This window comes from Anser cygnoides, chromosome 1, assembly GCF_040182565.1.
Source record: "Anser cygnoides isolate HZ-2024a breed goose chromosome 1, Taihu_goose_T2T_genome, whole genome shotgun sequence".
In the NCBI taxonomy this organism is placed as follows: domain Eukaryota; kingdom Metazoa; phylum Chordata; class Aves; order Anseriformes; family Anatidae; genus Anser; species Anser cygnoides.
The window spans coordinates 108,929,219-108,940,604 of record NC_089873.1 but is presented as its reverse complement, the minus strand read 5'-3'; positions in this window follow the sequence as shown (position 1 = coordinate 108,940,604).

The window sequence follows — 11,386 nt, the reverse complement described above, 5'->3', positions numbered from 1 at the left end:
AGTCCTACCCATAATTGGGAAGGAGGCTTGGACAGGTGGATTTCAGCAGAAAGCAAGTGTGCTGTTTTGGCCTCCACACCAACAATAAACTTTTTTTATAATGAAGTACTATAACACACCTACTAGTGGTCACTGTCAGTGTACTGCCTCCCATATGCCAACATTTGCGTGTTATCTGTTGCCGATACCTGGCCAGCTGTCAAGAACAGAACTCTAAATTACTGTGCTAATTACACACAGCAGTGGGTTTGCTATTGCTGGTCCTTCTGCACGAGCACGAGCCTGCTACAGCTGAATTTAAAAAGTGCCCAATGATGTTAAACTCAAATGTTGGCTCAAGAAAAGAACTTCTCTCTCTACCAGTGTTATTTTTCTAAAATTCAAGTTTGTTTTTGTTATTAGCTAAGCTGAACCTTTCCTAAACTCCTTTCAGATGGATGGAAAACAAGTCTTTGAACCAGCTGGAATTTGCAGTCTTTCCTCAGATGCCCAGTCACAGCCCCAATTTGACCATGAGTCAGTAGACTTGCACACTCTTCTTGTCCTTGTGTAAGAGATCACGTATTGTAAAACACTTAACTACTGCTAGCAAATAACAAAATATTTGCTCCAAATGGCTTCTTTTAACTATTCAGTCCGATTTTGAAAAGAACAAACAACAAAAAAAAAAATTGTAAGAGGTTTGGCTCTCCTGAAACTCTGCATAAAATTCAGTGCTTATTTAATCAAAGTGACACAGGATATGAAAAATCTTTTAAGAACTTTATAAACTCATCAGTATATAGTTAAACAAGCCATGCCAACTGATTTTAAAACAAAACCTGTGTATGAGCTAGCATCTAACAATGTAGTTCTGTAGCAAACAGGGGGAGTGAAAGTCTTCTCAACCACATGAATGGAACAGTAAAATTCAATAAAAATAATCAGCTTTTCCTCCTTTTTGTAACAGGTTGCCAGAAAACTCATCCCGTCTCAGCAGAGACCTTGGCACGGATCCTGTATAAAATCACAGCATTCAATTTCCCATGCCTAGCTAAAAAAGCTTTTCTTCATGTTGCAATATTCAGCAGGTAATTGATTTGAGATTTACATTTTAAGTTCCCCAGTGTGACTGGTGAACTCTTTCCATTAGTATTTTCACAGAACAAAACTAAAGACAACTCTTTTGATTTGTGAATTATCCATGAACACATCTGAGCTTTACAAATTGCTTTGACGTTCAAATCTACATAAAGAAAGGTCCAAGTATACATTCCAGTAGCTAACTCTGTTCAAATAGAAAATGCTACAGAAGAAATGGTTGGTAATATACACACCACTCAGGAAAGGTGGTGATGGTGTGGCGAGGGAAATCCTTTTGTTTTACTGCCTAACTAAAGGAGAACTGTTCCTGCATGCGATTGAAACATAGGCAGCAGACATCTCTGATGCCAAGAATGGCAGGGTTTTACCAAGTTTAAGGCATTCCCTTGAGCAAGCCAAGAAACTACTCATGAGAGAAGACCCACCACATTCCGAAGGCGTAAATCTCAGCTACAGCCCAAACAGTTCTAAAAAAAGTGATGGCTTAATGCAGTGCTTCAGCTTATTTTCTACTGCACTGTGCTGAACTGAGAGTCTTTTAAAATTAGGCTCTAGCATCAGTCAACTTTTTCAAATTAAACTAGGAACATGCATATGGTCTCATCACTAAATACCACCCCACTAACTGGGAGACACTCCAATTATTCAGGGACAACTTATTCTGCCTTCACATGTACCCTAAGAGGAGTGGAGTCCTTTGGCATGCCATATGCATGACTCCATATGTGTGAGGTCAAGAGTCTATATGCGTGACATGCCTTCAGTTTAGGATTATATCACAAGCCACTGAGGTCCACCATGAAATTATGCACAAGGAGAAGAGGAATAGCAAAAATTTTTACAGCAAAGCTGGTGCAGAAGAGAAGAAAGAAACAAAAGGAAACAGAATATCCTAAATAATGCACAGCTTGTGAACAACAGTCATGCAGTAGAACAAATACTCAAAGCCTCAAGGTAGTTTTTAGTAACAGTCTGTATCCTACTCCTTCATATCCCTTTTTACACAACATCCTTTTCCATCTTCTTCCTTCCCCGCAGCCATACCACAACTACCTTCTTTGAGTACCCAAAATCTCCCCCACCTGTTATTCCTGACAGCACTTGTCTTCTGTTTAAAGCATCTGCTAAGAAGAGGTCTCCCATTTGATGCTCCTCATTGGAGCAAAGACCAACAATGACATCTCACTGCGTCTCTGTATCCCTTTCCTTGCACAGAACTGGATCACTCCCTTGCCTTTTCCTTTTTTTTTTTTTTTTATACTCTGTTGGCTAAACATTTGCTCCATTAAGACAGCCTAATATGTGCATGCCTTATATAAATAGAAGTTTTTCTAAGGATTCTACATTATCTTTTAGATTCTTAAGAAAACTTCAGCTCCACTTCACTTGTTTTTCAGGCAGCTTGGACAAGTTCAGCCATCCCTAAAGCTTTGGATTCTTGTTTCAATGTGGAAAAAACTCAGTATTTAAAACCAGATATTCAGGACATCATAATTATTAAACTTAGCTTCCAGGAACGAATCTGAGAGTTTAAAGGGATGATCACTTCCTCTGTAGTTCAGTCAAAATATAGAAGTCCATATGCTAAGCTCCTTCTTAATACAACATTTGGAAATTGGACTAAAGCCATTTTAAGAACACTGTAATGTAGGGATTTCTTGCATGAAATTTGTTTTGAAGTCAGTAGGGAAGTGAAAATGCTCTATAACACAGCAAAGCACTAATTCAGCCTACCATCTTGTGTTTTTGGAGCCCAAAACAGCACAGTGCAATTGCACTATAAGACGTTCCACTATCAGATCTGAGCACTGAAGCACTCTCTTTCTTGTATCATTAAAGAAACATTCTTGCTGCAGTGTTTTTGGAGGGAGAGAAGAATGGCACTGCACATAGACATGGATTGAGTTTGCTTTTTTCTGTATTCACAAGGCTAACCAATTACACCTTTGTGCTTCCCCCTCTCCCTTAAGGTATTTGTTTTTTTATTCAGCTCACTTGGCTGAAAGCAATGTTCTATGCTCGATCTTTCTGCAAAATACAAATACACATAGCAGACAGTATTTTTGTAAAAAAGAATATCTTTTCTGGGAAAATAATAATAATTAAAAAAAAAAAAAGTATCTCCCAAGAATATTTTTAAAAAAAAGAAGTGATAGGCAGGAGAAAGGGGTGGAAGAAGCATTGAAAAATTCTAATGGAAGAAACATCAGGTAATAGTTATCCCATACCGAATCACGGCATATAGGGTAGGAGTCCCTGCAGTATAGAATTTCACAAAGAAAAACATTGGAAAGAGGGGAAACAAAGGAAATCAGAATGAAACAATGAAGATGCAGATCATTCACATCAGTAGTTATTACAGACGCATGTATAAACGTTTGCAAGATCAGATTTTTCATCATTTTTTTTCCTTTTGTTCACAATCTGTTCAGATAGACTGACAAATAAAAAGGCCTAGGTGATTTGAATGCCATAATTGCATATTTGTAAACTGAAGAATAAATACAGGCTGTATAGCATTGCTCTACCACTCTGTTCTATGAATATTCAGGTGTACTATTTTCATTTGCAAGTAATTACTAAAAAGGCCTGCTCACACAAAACACTCAGGGAATGGCAGTAATTACACTTTGACTCTACTTAAAATACTTATTGGCATAAGAAGAAGAAATGTATTACAGGATTTATTACTCTCAGATTGTTGATTTTCCCTAATTACTGTATTTAATAATGGAACAACTACCCAACAAGACATGCATCATATTGTATGTAGTGTAATTCCAATAATTAACCTCTAAAAGCTGCATGTGTCCTTATAATAAGATGGGATTCAAAAATTTCATTTGAATTGCCAAATGGTCAGCACCTATACATGATAAATTGATCAACACTGCTTTCAGGAAGCTACTGAGCTTAATAGTGATGAGTAATTCTATTTTGCCTGGAACTGAAACTTCTACTGAGACAAGACAGCGCTGTTCGGAGGAAGATGGACCAGCACACTGATTTCAAGTGAGCAGGGACCTTCTCAGGATGTTTCAGGAAGACTGAAAGACAGGATCCAAATGATTTACTGTTTAAACAAGCAGTCATTTAACATAATATAGGTCCTACCTGCCTAGACACTCTATGCAAGCTGGTTACTGCTTCCCCTGCCACAAACAGTCCACTAGACCCTCATCCTAATGATGTAGTTTACTTGCCAGAGGCAACATGGTTATACTCAGTCTATCCTGTATGTTGCTGTGCCTCTAGCATAGATAATTTTTCCAGTATGCCTCCTTTCCTGCAGGTCAGGAACTTCTACACAAGAGCAAGCCAGCTATCTTAAAAGATCGTAGGATGTCACTGTAACTACGCCAACAGTAATGTGACATGCTTGAATGCTGCATATTGCTTGCCAGTTCATAGTTGTGACTAATGCCTGCCCTTTTTCTCACCTACACCCCCGGCCTTGTAGCTAGAGGATATTTTTACTGCTTTGCACTGCCCAATGATTTTACAGTGCTGAGTATATTTCTTAAATAGAGACTAGACCAGCTTGAGCATCTCTTAATCTATATTTGCTTTATTTCTGCAACAAAATGGACTACATATGGAGGTCTAATCATGTACTTTAAACCATTCTACTGTCATAAAACTACAATGCCAAAATAGCAGCACATCTTTTTGGTTATGAGCGTGACACAGGAATGGGAACACAGTTTGCATATTCAGTCTCTGCAGGTTCACTGTAAAACTTCACCTTGCTGAACTGCAGCTCTATAGTGTCCAGTTTATACTTTTTATAAAACACCCAAAACAACAAACAACGTTAATCTAAAATACACTCCTGCAGCTTAGAGCTGTGTGTTTCGATGTACTTACAATCCTGTCAGTAGTATTTAGTGCCTTTTTCTTTAAGGGCATGTGAACCTACAGCTGAAAGGAATGTATAATAGATTGTACTACATACTTTCATTTTATTTTCCACAAGGACGAATTGTAATAGCTTAGCTACAGTAAAATACATAGTAGTTAGGGGGTTAATTAATTTCTTGTACTTGGTATTGCATACTTATAGCTAAGTTTGTTTAGATAAAAATTTTAATGCTGAAGTCAGCACACACAATGCTGTTAACCATGGGAATAAATATTTGGAAGCTCAGGTTTTTAAAATTGCATCGATGTTATTATTCTACTTAATAATAGCTTTTTCACTGTAATTTAAAAGGCAGTTTATCTTGCAGTTAAAGTAATAAAATGTAACTGTATATAATAAAAAGCCCTTTTACAAACCACTGATTTAATTTTATTTAGAGACCATTGCAGACTAGCCTCATGGTTCTATTTTTGTCTTACACATTTATTTTATTTTATTTTTTCTGTATGTATGTATGCACAGACGTGTATTTTAGTAACTTATTCAAATTGCATTGCCATGCTGTGCATTTCAACTGTTAGAAATTTTGTAGTACTCCGAATTCCCAAGTATCTACAGAAGTAGGTTAGGTATTAGTAACAGTTCTCCTGTAACAAGGTAAACAACAGAAGTTAACTGAACTGAACTTTGCCAGCTGATTTTCCGGACTTCCTTTTCTAAACAAAAACTTGACTTGGCTGCCTGCTGCTTGTCAGTACCTGGAGAGGAACACCTGGATGCACTTGTTCTTTGCCATATTTTGCTTCCAGCACATGGGCCAAACACAGTGGATACCTCACAGCCAAAAGCTGAAGGGGAAGCATACATACAACCTTCTGAGGGCCGGTTCTGCAGCCCTACTGGGTGCAGAGGCAAGGAAGAAGACAAATGGAAAAAACCTTCCCATTCACACACTCAAAAATGCAATTAATCAAAAAAAATCTCCACCATAGGAAAGAAATTCACAGCACTCCTAGTCTGAAGTATGTTTGCCTCGCAGCATGTAGGAGCACTGACAACATCCTTTTGCTCTCACTGCTTTTCATCCACCAAGCCTTATTTGCACCTTTTCTCACCTACCTGCTGTTTTAAATCACTGTCAGTAATACCCTGGGCCAGTTTTAATGGCTCATGCCGAAAAAGCAGATGTATCCCTAGAAGTTCCTCTATGCCAGCACAAATAAGATGAATTTTATAGCACATTTTTCAAAGTATCCAATACTCAATGCCAAATGTGTTATCTGACTACTCTGTGGCTCCTGAGACTGATCCTATTCTATGGGGCTCAAAATGTTCAAGGCTTGATTCCTCCTTGGCATGGAGCAGAGGAGTCTACACAACTGAAAAGTTTGTATCACAAAATATAGCAGTCTACCAGGACGCAATAATTAACCGTGCCGAGACCCAAATCCTCATCAGCACTGTACTGAAGTGAATTGAAAGGATGATCTCTTGAACCTACCGAACTTGTTGCCTACAAAGTGGACGCATGTCTTCATCAGCTTGAGGAACAGCCCCACTGCACCCCCTCCAGAATCCCCTGATCCCTGGGTGGGGGCAGCAGAGCCGCTTCCCACATCGCGCCATTGCTGCTTCAATCACGTCAGGGCACTTTATGACATGCATAGACCAACCCCATACCTGCACAGAAATACACTTTTCTGTTGCAGTAAGCCCCTTCATATTTCAAGATGGTTCTCAGGAAAGAACAGAGGGTGGTTATAGATATATCTTAAGCTCTCAAAAACTGGAGGGACACTATAAATGGCTTCTGATTCTTCTCAGCTGTTTTATAAGGTGTATCCTTACAGAATTTTGTGAATTGTATCCCCCAAAAAAGAATTTCTTATGCGTTAAGTAAAATGGTTCACAGAAAGCACTGCTAAGTTTAAGCACAAGTGAAATACCTTAAAAAAATGAAATTAATTTCAGAAATATCAAAACTCAAACGGTTCTGTAGAATATCACAATGGTTTCTTATACCCAGCAGAATTTGATTTCAGTTTATATTTTTCTTGCCTTACTTGGCTGTCAAGAGTATATTTAATAATAAATCAAATAAGTTATACTTCATAAAACTAGGCAACATCCACATTTAAATGACAAAACCACTGGATGTTACTGGGGAAAAAACAAAACCAAAAAAAATAATTTTAAGTAGGAAAGATTATGTTTAAACATCAACACAATTTACTCCCCTTTGAGAAACTGCAGCAGACTGACACTAACCAGATGTTTACAACATTACAGTCTCAGCTACTCACCAGTTAAATAGGAGGAGTCTGGCTGAAACCCTCTGTAAAGAGATGAGAACAGGACAGAGGAATGACTTGTATTGACCGTGAATTAATTCACATTTCTTGTCAGTACAGCAGTTTATACTGCAAACAAAAGAATACTGGAATATCCAAAATTTAACAGCAGGCTACTTCTTGCACTGAGCAAGAGCAAGTCTTTTGAACTCTTAAGAGCACTTTCAGACAACCTAAAGTGCAGTCAATCAGTTCCTGGCACTATATTTCAACTCCAAAAACACTTTGAAGGCTTTCACATCTACTAAACCAGTATCTCAGCACACTTCTCTGATATATTTTATGAATAAATATCTTTCTTATACAGATGAGCACCACGATTTGGCACATAATCTGAGTCATCTTTGAAGGCTAAACCGCTGGGTTTAATACTACAACCTGCATTAATGTTCTTGGAGTATGATTGTGCCTTTGCATTATCTACACCTTATTTTTATCTAAGGAAAAAGCTATCTATGCTGTTGCAAAGTGAAAATGGAGTTAAAAAATGTGTAGAGGATAGAATAGTGTTCAAGCTGTGATAAAACTATCATTTCAATATATGCACGTACATCCACAGCCCTCTACCCACATCTGGGTGCTCCCTTCTGAATACCCTCTCTACAAGAGGGCAAGCAGCCATAAGACCACTCTGCATCTATCTCTATGTAGCACAGAATATTTACATGAAACATAGAACTATCAATGTGTACAACACCTCCAAGTACCTATAAAACTATGCAGTATCATGTTTTCTGTTCAGTTGGTCAAGATAGTCATTAGAGCACCTTTATGTTCACTCATAACAACAGTTAATATCACATAATATCTCATGAGTCTTTTCGAACGCATTTTACAAACAATTTTTTTTTTGGTAAAAAATGAGTTTGGTTTTCTTTGTATATACACATAATGGTGTAACATACTGGTTTGAAACCTAAAGAAGTTGAAAAATAAAATGTCAGCATTTCAGCAACTGATCTTCTGTAGGTCACTGACTTAGAGCAGTGGCCTTGCTTTCCTAAGCTGGTTACTAAAACAGTTTTGTTTTCCTTGACTGTTGACTTTTTAAACCAAGACCTTGCAGAATGGTCTCCCTGCTCAGTAGACAGCACTGCATCTCCAGAATCCTGACAAAGTGCTTTATGTAAAGCAGGGTTCTTTTCTTACTCTTCTATTAATTTCTTGCCAATTTTCATTTACTTATTTTGCATGTCTTTAAGGATTTTGCTTTGTTTTAATTAGATATGCTTACACATTTGCTAACAATCTATTTTGTATACAACCATTCTGATTGGCTGCCACTAGAAAATCAGGATTTTAGACAGGAAAAGCCAGACATCACTGTCTATTGCCTTAACAACTAAAGATCATATCACACCAGAAGTTTACTAGAGCTCCATAGTTTCGAGTTAGCAGAAATTCTATGCACAAAGAGCTCTGAACTTGAAGGAGTACTTGTTTTGATCTGTCAGTCAAATATTTGACATCTACAACAGATGTCCTATGAAAGACGTTACTGCATTGTATTTAAGCAGAGAATAGTGAACTGAGTTGTTAGGTGTGCTTTAGATAACTGATTTTTCATTTTTAATTCAAGAAGACTTTTGGTCCTTTGGTCATATAGGCTGATGACTCCTCTAAGTGTTTACACACGTACTTTCAAAGGATGTCTTACTGCATGTTATTTGAACACAAGCCTCTAACGCAAAAAACATGTGTTTCTATTTACAAATACTATCTGTATCTGTGTTCTTTACGGATACAATGCAAGGCTATGTAAGATCTCTAATTCCTTAACTATTTTTGTTCGAACTAACACATTAAGTATTAAGAATGCCATGGAGTCCTAACTCAGAAGCATTTCCTTGCACACACACACACACACACACACACACACACACAAATAAATAAATAAAAGGAGCATTAAGGAAGCATTGCTTCCAAAACATTGAAGAATCAAGACTTAGGTGGTGCGATGCCCTGAACTTAGGGCTTTTTGCAAGAGAAAGGTTATTAAAACTTAAAGACAAGTGTTACATGTGCATTCCTCCAAATCCAACTTTTGGGAACTCAGCCAGCTCAGTCTTTACTTTATATGATTTTGCATCCTTTTATTTACAACATTTCAGGAAGGAGCTGGGAGGGTAGTTTAAGAGAAAAAAAAGAAACAGGTAGACATTTCCAGGTCAGTTCTGGAAGATGACTTGCTCCAATTATTCCTTGGACAATATATACTGCCTGTTTTTATGAAATCAGTAAATAGGAAGCATTCTACTTGTAAATGTGTGCTATTCTGGACTTAAATTTCAGTAGGCTATGTTGTACTCGCAGTTTTATGGAACTCTCTGTAAGTACTATACTATTACTGCTAATCGCTCTTTTTCCCTGCAATTCATTAGGAGTTACAGGATATGTAGATGTTGGGTCATTAAGAATAATTGCCTGGCTTCTCCAGTGTTTACAGCACTCTTAAAAAGGTGATTTTAGAAGGTGATTCAGATGTAATACCAATAGAAATTAATTTAAGAACATATCATGCTGATGACTTGTATTGAAATAAGCAAATGTATTGGGATAGTTTTTATTTGGCATGAGATTTAATAGAGTATAAATTAGTTAATAATGAGTACTTTATTCTTTCTAAATGTATTGTCTGCAACAATCTCCATATTCAAGTTATCATAAGTGCTTTTTAAAGTATAACCATATCTCATCAATGTAAAATGTTAAGAGCATAGAAACAATTTTGAAAATGTTTAATATACCTCTTCCCTACCACCAAGGTATATAAATGTAAACTTGCCCTTACTGTTAGACTGACTGGTATCAACCTAAAGTACACTCAAGAATGTGCATTATTTTTCTTCTAACAGAGAAAGATTAAGATTTCAATAAAACACTGATATAGAAGGTACATTTGCTTAATCCTGTAATGCTCACACATGATAATCACCAGTCTTCTTTAAGATATGGTAATAAATGGCTCACAAGCCTTTCCAAAAAGGTGTTCTAAAAAGAAGCTTCCAGAAATTACATGGAATTAATCTAGAGCCTGATGCAATGGAGAGTTACTTGTCACAACCCACTACAACAGCACACACATCAAGAAAACTGTATTAACTATCCTTCTCTGCCGCAGAATCTGGAAAGTTATCTGAAGTTTAAAATAAATTAAAAAAATCAAAAGGTCATTTGTAAGACTGTTTGTCAGGTGGAGAAATGAGAAAGGCATCAATTAGATCTTCAGCATTCAGAAGACCAACAGTTAGTTAGCACAGGAAAATCTACCCAGAAACAATCTGTATATAAAAATCACAGGTGTTCAACATTTGACTTTTAGATTCTCATTATTACTCCCATCATTTCAAAAGAGATGAATGAATACATGTGTGCTGTAATTTCATGAAAAGCGTGGAAGAAGCATTTCCTTTTACTGTTTGAAGAAGTTTGATACTCTGGTACAGGGAGAAAGGAAATAGGGGGCTCATACCTGTACTTCCCATTCTGAAAATGAAATACATAGCATGCAAAGTCATCTAAACTCAGAAGGCATACAGAATTTTGTCTGTTTGTTTTAAACAAATTTTGTGCCTCAATCCACTGCACTAACCATAATACAAGCTCTGAACTGAACTGATGACACATCACTTGGATCTGAGGCGGCTGACATTCCAACCCACTGGAGGTCATCTGCTCTTCATTATTTTTGATGCTAGTGGAGAAACAGAAAAACAAATTGCCAAGGAAAAAAATATAATTATAAAGCTCTAACACACCAACAGTTTATACAACAGAGGTTCTATTTAAATCATACCATTTTAACACAAACAGCATGCCAAGTTGAGATTTAGTTTCATAAGTCCATGTGTTCAGTAGTTACAGAAGATCTTATACTATTATTCAGCAACAACTACAGAAAATATTTTTTAAACCACCGTCTTCACTACTGAAGTAAACCAAAATTCTGTGTCTAGTATCTTCCAGAATTATTCTACCAAGTATTTTCATGAAGTCAGTTCTTATTAGCAAGATTTATCTACCTACTACCTTTTTATCTTTTATGTTTCAATTTACATCCATTTAGGTAATTGCTAATAACTTTCTAGCT